Genomic DNA, 15590 nt, shown 5'->3' with positions numbered 1-15590 from the left:
TTTTTTGAAAAAAGGCGTCTAAACTTGGCCGACAAATGCTCCATTTTATTTTGTGGTTGATTATGATCTTTGTAAAAATCACAATTTTCGTTTTAGCTGTAAGGTTACTGTAGTTACGATATTATTCATATTCACGGGCATGAAAACAAACCATTACTGTGTATTTGTGGGCAGTCACTTGGTTCAGCTCGACCAATTAAAACGCAATGGACAGGGCATGGTAATATTATGCCATGTATTAATGGAATTATATTTCATACAAAGTATATTTAACTTATCAAAAGGTGCTAATGCATTTTGCTGACCTCCGTAACCATCCTGGATCGTACCTACTGTCACATGCCTATCCCGTGGTAAGTGACGTCAGACAACAGGGCAAGCTGGGGAGCGAGTCCCGCATCACATGACCACTACGAGATGTTCACGGGTATCGCCAGTGCTGAAGCCGATCTACGCTTATTGAAACAGCTGGCAAGGGATTTGATCAAGTAAGTTGCTGTGTTGACGTAACGTGCTCATCGGTGTACACGATTACTGGCAGACATGGACGCTTTGATGATTGGTGGAATGGTAGAGACACAGATATAAAAAGATAAACGGGCAGAATTTTGCCACTTCGAAACAGAAGATACTATTTCCTATTTCATGTTTATTTGTTAATTTACTCGATTTACTCGTATCCATTTTACATATATTTTCCGTTTGCCTACTTCTGTGTCCATGCATTTAATTATTTTTCTCGATCTATGTTCAATTAATATTTCCTCTATTTTTCTATTTATCTACTCACCTCTATTTATCGATTGATCTATGAATCGATTATCCATCTTTCTACATATCTTCCTACTAATTTATCTATCTATCTATCTATCTATCTATCTATCTATCTATCTATCTATCTATCTATCTATCTATCTATCTATCTATCTATACAGATACAGTAGTCTGAGTGATGTCCAAAAAGTAAAATGTACCAATATTTGGACTTCAAAATGGAACGATTTTCTGGATCAAGTCTTGGAGATGTACAATGTAACCAACTGGGAAGATTACATACCAGCTGAATCGACACAAACGACGCGTACGCCCGTTGTTCGAGATGCTGCTTCGTCAATTTCACTGAGGTTCACATTTGTGGTTCTCATGTCCGTTTTCCTGTGTTTGCGACACGACTAGTCAGCGCTTAAGGTAGTACGCGCCTCGAAAGTGAAAGACTTAAAGTTGTTGGTCATATAATTTTCAGCCATACTCTTACCAAATCAAGAATAAAAACCAGGGGGTCACAGTATAAAATTTTGTACAGTAGAAATCGACAAATTCAAAAAGGTTGGCCATCACTGTGTTAACTGTACGGTCCGGGGGGAATATTTTTCGGATTTCTGAAAAACTAAGATAGTGAATTTTTTCGTGGTCCGACAGGCTTTAAAATGAGTCCCCAAAATTTGAAGATCACAAAAAACTTGAAAAAAATGAGAGTCCAAAATTAATATCTGTCCCGAGGCACATTCTACCTTAAAAGCCTGTCTTTCTCCTCCATTACACGTGGTTCAGTTATTTGTGTGACACAGACTCCATTTATTTCAGTTGTTGGTTTTATCTAAAGGTTTCGACAAGGTCAACTAAGAAACAGGATAATGATTAATACACGAAGAAAAGAGTAGTTTCGTGAAATTGTTTTTATTCCCAGATTGACATAGATGTTTGATAACATTTCGCCGATATCGTGATCTGTGTCAAGGCTATTGAAAAGACACCGTAATGTCGCGGTATTTGTCAAACTGCAGCTTCAAGATTAACTTGTACCGTCAAATAATATCCAAAAGAAAAAAATTATACTTAAGTGTATTTTTCTCTCTCTTTATATGTTATCAAATTATCTGTTGAACCACAACAAGTTTGAAAATTCTCATCAAACTTGTGTTTTCTAAATATTAAAATTACCGGTATGAAGTGATGCAGACGCTGCGAAAATGGTCTGTCCAAGTCTAACAAAATCATGGGTATATATCATTTAAAAATCGTACGATTACATTAAAGGCCTTCAATTTCCAATGACTATCGAATTTTGGGGTCTGAAATTGGAATAAAATTGTGCGAACTACAATTAAAACAAATAATCAAAATGAGATCAGAATGATTGACATGTACCGTGCCATAGAGGGCGCTCTAAACCTCATAACGTTTGTATCAGCGCATTTAGGTCGATGACGTTATTTTCCGTTTGTTTTTTCTTTTTAAATTTGCGTCACCACAATAGTAACTGAATTTTCCCATCGACTGATAATTTTTTCTCTTTCGAATTCTGCTGAGTATTTTAGGCCTCGAATCCAAAGATTTCTTAAATGTTGGACAAATGCCGCCGGTTAAGATATAATAATTTAAACACACAGTGTATCTCTGCAATATTTCATCAGCTGTAAATGAGAAAGGGTGACTAGTATCCCATTCAATGAAAAAAGAGGCCATCTGGAAATTCAAGGAGTGACAATCAAAGTGCTTATGAATTTGCATGAATTTACATTTTCTTCACTTGACAAGCTCATTATGACGTCATGGCAATATACACTGACTGATTGCATACCGACTCGCCCCCGAACTGTCGTCTGCTGTCCCGGCCTCGGAAACGTTAACGTTAATACATAGAGTGTGGTGCGCACACGCACGTGGAACCTGACAGTTTGCGTATAACCAAAAAAAGGGAGGCCGGCAAATCCTATTACCCTTAAAACGCCGACAAAAGGAAAACTCATGTATGTGATATTTGAAATGAGACTCACTGACGATATAACGTAAAATATAGAATTAAATAATTAAAATGTGATAACATGACCCTTGACCTGCCAAGCTTGATGACGTTCAGTATAGCCGAAACAGTACATCAGTAATGAACATTGATTAATCTTTTTAGATTCTGTTGAATTTCGTTTGCTGAAAACTGAAACAAAACTTTGCAAAAATACTATTCTTTGGGATTTTTATTCCAAAGGCTTTTACTAAAGCGTGAAAAAACAACAGAAAACTGTTAAACAGACGAATATTTCTGTCTTTCTGCTCATGACGAAACCAAAGAACGGTAATTAAGCTTATTTTTGTTCCAAAGTTTTTACTAAAGCGTGAAAAAACAACAAAAAACTGTTAAACAGACGAATATTTCTGTCTTTCTGCTCATGACGAAACCAAAGAACGGTAATTAAGCTTATTTTGCCACTTTCAAACCTTCAAAGTTGCTCCCGCACGACGACAACTTGTCAGGAATAGTGTCACTACATTTCAAACATTGCCTTTGTTACAATAACACGATTGGAACTAATTTGGGATAATTGGATCTTCATATTTTTCAAATTTCTCAGAAGTGTTAGTTGCCATATAGCTGACTATAATTACAAATTACTCTTGAAAACAAGTGTGTAACTGAAAGAGAAAAGCAGATTAGCTTACATTTGCGGGTAAAAAACAAACTTACTTCACTAATTATTCCAAATTAGTTCCAATCGTTTTCAATGTCATTTCAAATTTTACACTTCGTTTTTGCAATGGAATACAACTCACATCATTGGTAAATACGTACACACGGCCACGTTTGTGTGTGTGTGTGTGTGTGTGTGTGTGTGTGTGTGTGTGTTTGTGAATTGTGTAAACCGTGGACGTTCACATGAAAACACACCCTCTAACTGTGGACACACCCCAAACCGAGGACGTCCACACTTTGAAATTCTCTGAAAACCAAATTTATGTCTTTCCTTACATTAGTTTCAGCCTGAAAATTTGATCAATACCACATACCAATCCTTCAAAATGAATCTACAATGAATACGGACACTATAATAAGAGCACGACCATGTTATTCACAGCACCATGTAAACTCTATGTAAAATATATGAACAACTTTTAAATAAAATTTACTTTAATTAAGATTGTTATTATCCTAGTAAAGTTATTTTTACAGAATTGATTTTTCAATAAATGATATAAGAAATTATTTTAACAAAAGAAAAGCTTCAAAAAATTCAATAATTCTCGGATCGTGCCCAAGCAAATATTGCATTGGATGATAAATAGCGCCACCACATTTTGTGAAGTGGAGCTATACACACATGACCTCAGTTGTGACGTGAAAATACAAGTCACATGATCTGTGCAGACGAACAACAAGACGCGAAGTGGAACTTTCGTCGGGTTTACGCTGCATTTCGGCCCGGGTTCGTTTGTTTCCGATGCATGAACAACTCAAAAGTAAGTACACTGTGTGTATTTAAGTATGTAATTCTGTACATTGTATGTATTTTTGAATGTCCGTTATTTTTCTCGGCAGTGATATCACTCGATCGTCTCAAACACTTTGTACTCTCGCAACGGTAGGGTGTTCATTCGACGAGAGGACTTCCTATCTCAATGGGCCAACACGAAAAATCTTGAATGAACATATTCGAAATCCAAAGTATGAAGTTACCTAGAACTAATCACTACTTATAGAAATTACTTCAAACTATGCCACAGCCATGCTAATTTATGTCTAGGAACAACGTAACGACAAGCCACTTGATCTACACTCCGACGACGGACGCCATCTTGGCCATCGCCATTATTCTCGCGTATTTCGGCTGTGACAGATCGCGTCGACGGAAATTGTTCGATTTCAAAGTAAGCATTGCCCTAACAGTAAAATAAATGTTGGTGACAAAATCTTCCTCTAAAAGTCATTTTTCTTTCGTTGAACAGCTGGTGAAATTGACTGTTTAAACAATTATGAGTTTGCAAGTGTTATTCCGAGAGGGGTAACGATGACCTTGCTGGCAAAGTGTTGTTTACACTGAATTCTATCGATTCTCGATCGGGAAAGAGCTCACCTATCCAGCGCAAATTAGCGCCGAGGAATTTTAGGTGACAGGAAGTAAGAGTTGCGTCAGTACCTCTCTTGATCACCACGCGGTTACAGGTGAACACCTGTCATTAATGAATGAAACAATGGTTCGTATCCATGATATGCTAAACACAAAGGGCCATCGTGAGGACACAGTCCCTCTATCCACGTGGATAGAGGGACTGTGGTGAGGACAATCTTGCTTCGCCGTAGTACTAGTAGGCTCAATGTTTACCTGCCGGTAAAAGTGTTTATTTTACCACAGACTTATTTTTTTGCAGTTCTTTTCTCAAATTTCTTAAGAGTGAAGTATCATTTCGTCCTCAGAACCCTTTTTAGTCGAAATTTTAGGACTGATGGCTCTCTATTTCTCATTTGCAAATTCTTCGGAAAGAAATCTGAAAAGTACGGTAGCATTTCTAGTGACTGTCAAATTGTGGTTATGTTACGTAGTCCAGATTTTTAGCCAGAAATTGACTTCAAATCAGGACCTTCATCAAATACAATCATTATTATGGTAAAACATTATTTTTTCAAAAATCGTTTGGACACCCTAGCCACGGTCCCACCACACACCACTGTTGCAATTCTGCACGTGAATGACACTTGACAGTGCATATTTCGCCCAAATTACCAGTCAGGCTAGGTCGCCTTCAGCAGGCAAGGTTAGGATTTACTATACTAGTATTTCACGTTGAAGTAATGGAATCAAATACCAACAACACAAAAAAAAATGACGAGATGAGATGTGTGTCTGTTTATATATGATATTTGGGACAAATATACCTAACAAACAAACCTATTGACCCTGGACTTTTTTACATTTTCAAAACATTTAAAACAAATTTTTGCATAATTTTGTTCAATTTTAGCATTTTGGGGGGTTGGAAGGGTTGGGTTGCCTATTAAAGCCATTAAAATAAAAATAAATTGCCAATTTGTTAGTGTGACTGCATACCCTAATTTTAGAGGTATATAAGTACAGAATACACCAGATTTTTTTTTGGGGGGGGGGGCTTTAAAGATAAATATTTATTTGGACCTATAAAAAATTGTATCAAAAGACAGTAGGAAACTGTTGTATTTGTTTCATCTTGGAGCAGTTTGATTCTTTGATGAGCAGTTCTTGGAGAAATTGAATACCACTGTGCATTCTCATGTGTACATGTAGCCACATTGTAGTATTAGAGAAATTAATACATTGTCTTGTTTATGTTGCAGCTATTTTTTTCATGGAGTGTTGGGTTGTTTCCCAAGGTTGCAAAACTGTACAGCTGAGGCGTGGCTTCAGACTCTAACATAGATGGTAAGTGAGTAATTATATGGTAGTTCTCAGCATTTACTTTTCTGTGGAAATGATCCATTTCAATAACACAAGCAAATTAGTCCATGAAATATGCATTCTGAGGTTCATATTTCTCTCAGAATGTGTGCAACATGTTTCAATCTGTATTTTCCTATTTCTTTAAGCCATTAAGGACAAAAGTTGAACATTTTTACATTGTTGAATTTCCAAAAAATGATGCCAACCAAGTGGTAAAGATCAAATTTAAGTTCTGTTTGCAAAACTACTACTGGAAGAAAGCATGTACCTTTACAGAAGTATGTTAAAGCATGTACCTTTACAGAAGTATGTTCTACATAATGCCCCACCATATGAAAAATAGCACAAGAGGGTTTCTCCATAACAATGACCTAATTGTCAATATACTCTTAAAATTAAAAAAAAAATTCTAGGAAATGGAATCTTGAGAGAGTTTGCATTTGCGTTTGAATTGATAGTTAGCTATTGTAAGCAATGCTCCTGTCTACCTTAACTCTATCATTTGATCATATTCGTAGAATTTGAATATAGAGTGACTTTTAATGCAATGACCTTCTATGCTCCACCACTTCAAGTCACACAAATTAATAGTCCCAATAAGTTGTCAGTTTAATACCCGAGCTCCTTTAACTGTGAAGTGGATTTTTATTTCCCATGATTGATTGTGAAATTGTAGAATGAAAATTATTTTTTGTGCATTGTGGTTATGCTTTACCCATCTTGTATGCAACTTTACACTGAAACATTCTTTAAACTTGGTTTGATTCTTATTCCAGATTAACCCCAACTGGGTGGTTGGTTGATTGCATTGGTGACAGTCAGAGCAGAACTGACGTTACACTACCAATTTTAATTGTGAGTATTTGCATATATTGTCAGCAATATTGTAATCTAAAATTTACTGTTGAGAGTGTTACAGTGCTCTCCCTTTGTGTAGTAAGGAAACTGTGGCTCAGAAAAAAGGGTTGAAGTGACAAACTCTCGGGTCCATACTGGTCCTTTTTTGTCTTGTCCCTGTTCAGTAAAAATGGTATTTACTGGTAATATTTCCAGGTGGTACTAACTTTATTATATCAGTTACACTATATGTTTGTGAGCTTCAGATGTTTTTAGCTCATATTTGGTATTTATATAAATACCAAAAAGAGCTTATATGGTGAGTCAATGGCGTCTGTATGTCTGTATGTATGTGCGGATATATGTCCGTCACACGCAAAGGCTCCCATACCACCAAAGCTACCATCTCAGTATTTGGTGTACAGGTGGATGCAGAGGCTGAGATGTGACATTGTTCAAATGAACATGTCAGTGTCATATGCAAATGAGGTAAGAAAAAGGGGAAATCCTGCAAATGTGCAGGAGTGGTGGCAGTAACTGAAACAGCCCACACATCTGAGTAAGAGGTTTTTGACCTTTAACCTATTTGTATGCAGGGTACCTATTATGTTTGGGAGTGGTGGCAGTAACTGAAACAACTTATTAGTCATTTCCTGTCATTGTTTATGAACTGTGACATATTAACAGACCTGCTCAAACCATGGATGTCTATTTTTGTACATCCATGGTTGAAACATTCCTCTGCTTTGCATGTTGCTAAAGTTGACCTCCAGTACCTGAAGTTTCAAGCGTTGTTTACTTTCATCATTCTTGTTTTTCTGGTTTAAATATTTCTTGTTGTGTTTCTGGTTGTGCAGAAATCATTGTCATAACATCAACGTAGAATTTTCCTGCACTGAACAGATGGAAACAACACTTATTGTTGATCTTTGGTATGTACCAATTCTGATCAAATTTGAGCGACACCGTATAATGGCGGTATTTTTTGTCTATTGCTTGCACACATATTGGCCTGTATATACCCACCTTGTATATATTTGTTCACTGAAACATTTGTTAAATTTGGTGTGACTCTGATTACAGGTTCTCCACCTAGGCTGGAAGTTTACTGAGTGACAAGTGTGGAGGTTCTCCACCTTAGGCTGGTGGTTTACTGAGTGACAGGTGTGGAGGCCTTGTGTTACACTATGAATTTTAATTGTGAGTATCTGCTTTATATTTGTGAGTGAAGAATTATGTAATTCAGGTTTGTTGTGGTGTAAGGATTATGAAACTCTGAAAAAAGATGTTCAAGTGACCACTTCATCAGCCCTAAGAATTAATGCCCAGGTTTTCTCAAAGTATCATACTGTTTTACAAAACTTTTCAGATATTCTCTTGTGGTCATAACATAAACACAACAGTTACTGTATGGGCCTGTCACCCTTATCAGTAAATTTGGTCAAATTGCACCATTTATTTTGGAAGAGTTGAACTGCAGGCCAGCAGATCTTAGGATGATTATTTTACATTTTTCAATCATGATTTAGAATGCAGTGCATATGTCTCACTGAAACATTCTTTTAATTTGGTTTGATTCTGATTACAGGTTTACCAACTGGTTGGTCAAGTGACAGGCATGTTACTGAATAAGTTTTTATTGTGAGTATCACATCACATTTGTGAATAAAGGAAAGCCTACTAAGACTGGAATAAAAGTATACACACCCACTACTGCAGTGTTCTATGAGCAGTGAAAAGTCATCATTGATCGTCATACAAAACACATACATTAACATGTATAGATAGATGTATAGATGTAAATACATGCCACAGTTCCTATGTTTTACATGTGCATGTCAACTTATATCATGATACAATTAAATATGGCTACCAGTCACACATTCATATGTGTAATCCCACATTTCATGTGCGTTATATTGACTTTGAATCATTGACTTCCAATTAAAATTTCCAATAACAAAAGCAGGGTTTATATCATCATTAATGAATTCTACTATGTAACATAACTATGTGTCTGCACTGTATTTACAAATTGTTAAAAAAACATTTTGAACTGTTTATATAGTTAACGTATGAGATGAATAATATCTGGGTTTTTTTTAATTTAGAATATTACCTGTGATCTGCTAATGCAACATATTACTCTGAAGTTAACGTAGACTGACAAGATGGAAAAGTCAAGTAAGTAGGTAATCATATTTATATGTGTCCAGTGCACATTCAAGGGAAATCATGTACAATGGCTTTATAGCATACCATACTTATTCGGATCAAGGCCCATACGCAGGTAATTTCCCATCCAAAAGTTTTGATCGACAGCTGTAATTGGGGTCATATCCTGCTAATCACCCAGGGTGGATTTTCACAAGGATCTTTTAAGCGGATACAGGACCCAACAAACTTTTGAAAAGGGTGTGTCTGACTCTTCTTCATAAAAAAATCTCTGATATCAGTGGTTGTAATATGTATTCACCACTTAAAGGGCCATTTGATATGTGATGAAGAAGAATAAATGAATACACATTATGTTTAACATTATGACCTTGTTTTCCCTTTATTTTCATAAGGGACAGACCATTAGATCTTTGGAGGGGTGGTCAAAATCATATTGCAAATGTTTTTTTACAATTATAATTTTTTTCCAAGAGAGTTTTACTCTCTTTGAAAAAAATTATAATTGTAAAAAAATCTTTATATGTAACTTTTTGCTGTGAATTTTGTTTTGTTTTTTGACCACCCCCTCCCAAGATATAATGGTCCATCCCTAACCGCAATATTTGGCTGATCTGTGATCCTCTTTATACAATAGCTTGTGGGGAACTCCCACCCAAATATGTGAAATAAAGTAGGGTGTTTTCAAAATTTCACCGGTGGTTACTCTGGTAACCACCCCTTCCCTTTGTTTGTGTTGATTCCTTTGTTGTGCACTGTGGAAACCACGGAAATATGGTACATCTGATCAGCTGCCATACTAAAAACAACTTGAACCTTGCTAGAATTACCCTTTACCACTGGAACCTAATCATTTGACCACAGAAGTAGCCTCTGGTATTCACCAGCCAAGGAATCACCAAATTATTCATTTATTTATTTTTTTATTTTTTTATTTATTTATTTATTTCATGATAGAAAAATCCAACATGAATCATCTAAAAATAATTGTGTTTCTAACAAACATTTTGACTTTTTTGGACATTTTCAGTGTGTCAGCCAAGGAAATCACGAAGGAAGTCTGTTGCGCAGAAATGAAAGTACCACTACAAGAAGCCCATAAATGAAAGTATAGAACATATCAGGTTTGTATATATCAGTCATTGTTATGTTATTTCTGAAATCTTGGAAGCAAACTGTAGAGCTATCCCTTGATATTGTCTTCATAATCATGAGATAATTCTATGTCATAATAGTGTGCAATTAGGCAGCAGATGTAACTCTAACGGCCCACTACCCCTAAATCTTGAAATTTGTTGTCCTCAAAATGGATTTAGTCTTTCACTGCATTACAAAGCTACTCCTTTGTGAAAGATTGGACAAGTAAATTCAAATTTTAATGATCATTTGATTTCACAATAATCTTACATGTCACAATGGAAAGCATTCAATCCTATATGCATTACTTTGGACTACTTTATTGTGACGTGTTTCAGTGAAAAACTTTTGTTCCATCTGTGTAATAAAGTTACCATTGTTTATCTGTAGGGTTGCTGATTCTCAATTGTCTTCATTGCCTGACGTGAAAACTGATTTTGAATCAGAAGTGTGTGCTTACCAGCCTGTTGTTAATCCAAACAAACAAACAAGGTAAGTATTCACTTTTCAGTCCTGTTTCATGGCAATGTAAACAATCAGGCTGTGTACACACCTGGATATTCATGGGAACTATTTGAATTTCAAACCATTCCTGGACAGTCCTGGAAAATTTACAATTTATTACTGGAAACTTGAAAAATTGATTTTTTGAAGGTCACTGACACAACACACTGTGTATTTCATGTAAACTTGAACTTGATGAAAACAAAGAAAAGATGTTTATTATAGTAATGCCACAAACTATCTACTTAGAGAGTGCAGCCACTCATGATTTCCAGCGTTAGTTTCATAAGAACCTAATATTATTGAAAATATCAGCTGCATATGGTGCAAGTTAAGCTGCTGTTTTTCTGCTCATAAAATGGTGTTAAGTTTTCTTTTTTTCCTGACATTTGTATATTTATAAACAAGCTACCATCTTTTTCTATCTTAAAATATATTTTTCAGGAAAAGAAGGTATAAGAAAATAGCAGCATACAGAAAATACCACTACAGTCACAGCAAGGCATCATCATCATTGAATAAGGCATGCAATCAAGATTGTACAGCCCCTGACTCCATTGTTGATGTTCTTGCAGAGCCACAGAAATCATAGTGTGAAATATCCTCTTTAGAGAGTACAGTTGATGATACATGCAGTAGTGTAATGGATAATCCATGTTGGACAACTGATTTTTTGAGTGAATCAACTTAGAATGAGAACTAAATAATTAAGACAGAGGAAACTGATACTGAAGGTCATAGTGCAAATCAATTCATTGTGATTTTAGATAAGCCATATGTGTATGATCCTGCAGCTGGTTATTGATGTTGATGAATTTATTTTCAGTAAGCTTTGTAATGATGTAAAGCAATGTGCTGATTTGTTTGGATTTACAATGCTTGAGGCTGTCTCAGAAAGTAACTGTAATCTGACAACTCTTTCTCATTATACAGGTTCAGAGTTTCCAACTGTAAATATGTCTTTAATAGATATTGATTTCATCCCTTCATTGTCTGTTCATAGACTAAAAGTTGATGTAGATCATGAATTTTGGAAAGGATTGCCTCATAAAGTTAGAACATTGAATGACCTAATTGCAATTTTAATCAAAATCAGGAAGAACAATGTTTGTGAAGGTATAATCCTGATAAAGACTTTGCAGACATATTTTCTTCAAGTAACAAACAATTAGCATATAGGGAATATGGTTTTAATACTGCTCATATATCTACAATTAGAACATTCTCATGTTCCCTTTTGTGTACTGGGCAAAGGTGGCAAGAATGTATCAAGTATCATGGAGCTCTGCGTAAGCGTATATCTGAAAAATCCAGGCAAAGTGAGACTAATACTAATAGCCTGCTGTCATCCAGAAAAATACATTCAAATATGTCCAGAGATGAGCTATGTGAAAAACTTGGTCAGTATAAATGTCATGTAAAATCACTTGACCATAAAATTCAGACTTTGATGGTGATGAATTTATTTTCAGTAAGCTTTGTAATGATTTTTGAAAAAGAGCTCTGTTTCCTAAGAGATTGCACCAAGTTTGACGAAATTTTGTATACATGATGATCACACATAGCTCTAATAGCACATACAGACATTTGGCAGTATTAGGTCAATTAATTGCTAATTTGCATAAATTATGAATTTTCGTAATTCCACTAATATTTCGATAAATACTGACTCAAATTTAATGAAACTTCTTACAGATTTATATAGACCAGAACTGTTACTTTGTGCAAAGGCATTTGACAAGATCGTGTCAATTAATAGCTAATTTGCATATTTGATGAATTTTTGTAATTAGGGCGCTAAGTCAAGAAATACCCACTCACACTCAAATTTGATGAAACATTGTACAGATGCTGATATACCAGAGCTTTAACAGTATCCAAAGACAGTTAGCAGGATCATGTCATTTAATTGATATGTCATGAATTTTTGTAATTAAGGAAATATGCTTAGAAATACGACAGCAAATTTGATGAAACTTGGTATAGATGTTGATCTCAAAGTGCTGTAATAGCGAAGAAAGACTTCAGCAGTATCTTATCAATTAATTGCTAATTTGCATATTGAACGAACTTTCCTAATTTGTGTGCTATGTCCAGAAATATTGCACCAAATTTGATGAAACTTGGTACAGATGTTAATCTCAAAGTGTTGTAGCAGCATGCAAAGACATTAATGATATCATGTCAATTAATTGCATATTTGCATATTTAATGAATTTTCATAATTAGGCTGATATGTCAAGAAATACTTCTTCACCTATGATTTTGTATAGATGTTGAGCCCATCTTGCTTTAATTGTGTATAAGGACATTTATCAGTATCATGTTAATTACTTTCCAATTTGCATATTTACTAACTTTTCCTTATTGGTGTGATATATCCAGAAATCCTGCATCAAATTTTATGAAACATGGTTCAGATATTGATCTTCCAGTAGTGTAAAACTGAATAGTGACATCCTGTTGATAAATTATTTATTGACTTATTTAATGACCTTTTGTGATTAAGGTAGCGGTAAAGGCTATTTTTGCACGAATTCTTTTCTCAGAGTTAATGTCAAGTTTCAAGTGTTAGAATCAAGATATTTAGTTCGAATTTTCAGGATAACTCCCTTACTTAATACATTCTCCAAAGAATATAGAAATTTGAAATATGACACCAGTAAATATTAAAATTTAATTTTTCACATTGTTTTACATATTTGAATGTAATAATAATTGGATAGTACTTAATACTACCAAATTAGTTATAAATATGTTGACACTATTAATTGCAAGATGTGTACGGCAGGATTTGTAAATAAAATTTGTTTTTTATGATTTTACATGGGTTTACATATCAAAAAATTATTTAAAAATTCTTTCAAATTTCAAAATGTGACTTTTCAAAAAGTACTTCAAATACAGGAAAATTGTGCCTTAGTCATCTTGTCTGTAACCTTGTTAATAGGCTGTAAAAATTCCATGTCCATATCGCATTTCAAAGGTTGGATTAAATTGGCATAAAATTATTTAGGAAAACTGTTATTCTGTCAAAAATGTTGAAAACAAGCCATATTTGAACCCCTCTTTTGAAGTCACAGAGCAGTCTTTTTGGTTAATCTCACTTTGACACCTTTTTGACTCTCAAAGAATCTAAAAATGCATTTACAATAGCAGTCACGCATTCTGAATGCAAGCACTGCCTTGTCAAACTTTCCTGAAAAACAGCAAAAAATGACTTCCCTTTTTCAAACATTTTTTAAAAGCTAGGGGACCTCTACCATAGTTAATACATTAAAGGACTCCCCAACTTCCTCTTATTTGGTCACTTTTTCAGAAGTTTCAACAGGCTATAACTCTGCAATGCCTTTGACCTCAAATGTCTATTTTTTTTTATTCCACAGACAATGTTGACTACTTTGATATTTTAATAGTTTTATTGAAGTTTATAACTGACGCTCTAGCCTTTACCGCCACCTTAAGGTGGCACCCCAGATTGGCTGAATAGGGAAACAATGTTTGTAATGAGAGATCTATCTTCTGAATGACTGCACTAAATCTGATGTCATTTGCTGCAGATGTTGATCATACAAAGATTTAACAGTCAAGAAAGGCATTTTAATTTTAGCAGTATCAATAGCTATTTATAGGAAGTCTCATCTTTACTGAACATGAGGACATTTTTGGTTCACATGTGACGTTCTGACTTTTTTATGTCAAGAGCCATTACTCAGACATGCCTGGACCAGTTTCTTGCATATAATTTGTCAGGGCATGACATACCTAATGTTGTCAAACTTGGTAGAAGGACATAACCCTATGCCACTACTTGTTTACAATCCAATCCAATAAGGGCATCAGTCACAGAAAGAGGTTTGGTACCCGCATTCCTTGTTTCACGCGCATCTTATGGACTGCAATTTTTAGTCACTTCCAGTGACAAATTCCCAATTACAATAGGGAGGACTAAGTCATTGTCAATGGCTTGTTACCTAATTTTTTGGTCAAAAGTCATTTTCTGTGAAACTGCCAGTCCGATTTCTTTCAAATTTGGTGTGCAGGTTAGGGATTGTATTAGTAAGATATAAATCAAATTGTCCTGATAATAAAACATGTAAAGACCTCCAGACTTTTAAAAAATGCTTGACACAGCTTGACACACATATCAGTTATGTGCAAATATTCTGCTTGTCATCACAAACTGCATATATGTTCCTGCTAACCAGTTACCTCCCCATTTCTGCAACTCATTACAATGGAGCTCTATTGGCAGCCAGGTTGTTTGTTTGATACTGTACCCAGTGAAACCAGAGGCTTACTCTTAATTTGCAGTCTCAGCGAGCGAGGGTATTTGGTAGCGAATATAAGACCTCTCGGAGGAAAATTAGCATATTTGACAGAAAATAATCACACTGTCCACACAGTCCCTCTCTGATAGAGGAACTGTGTCCACACTTAAATAGCATGATCTATTGAGTTGTGTGTCCACAGTTGAATAGCAATCTATCAGGTGGTGTGTATACAGTTGAAAAGTAGCCTATCAAGTTGATTGTCCACACAGTCCCTCTGTGATAGAGGAACTGTGTCCACAGTTGAATATCAATCTATCAAGTTGTGTGTATACAGTTGAAAAGTAGCCTATTCAATTGATTGTCCACACAGTCCCTCTGTGATAGAGGAACTGTGTCCACACTTAAATAGCATGATCTATTGAGTTGTGTGTCCACAGTTGAATAGCAATCTATCAGGTGGTGTGTATACAGTTGAATA

The 15590-nt window shown here is 35.3% G+C and overlaps 1 long non-coding RNA gene across 1 annotated transcript; it reads left to right on the top strand.

The window, feature by feature from the left end:
• Positions 1–4104: 4104 nt before the first annotated feature.
• LOC139124014 (uncharacterized) lies at positions 4105–13663 on the top strand. The gene is made up of 3 exons (XR_011549834.1): positions 4105–4233; positions 10725–10826; positions 11283–13663. It is a non-coding gene; the product is annotated as an uncharacterized lncRNA (long non-coding RNA).
• Positions 13664–15590: the final 1927 nt, after the last annotated feature.

Source organism: Ptychodera flava (genome assembly GCF_041260155.1).
Source record: "Ptychodera flava strain L36383 chromosome 23 unlocalized genomic scaffold, AS_Pfla_20210202 Scaffold_23__1_contigs__length_28996876_pilon, whole genome shotgun sequence".
Taxonomy (NCBI): domain Eukaryota; kingdom Metazoa; phylum Hemichordata; class Enteropneusta; family Ptychoderidae; genus Ptychodera; species Ptychodera flava.
Note: the sequence above shows the minus strand (reverse complement) of the source record. Positions and strands in the feature narration are given on the sequence as shown.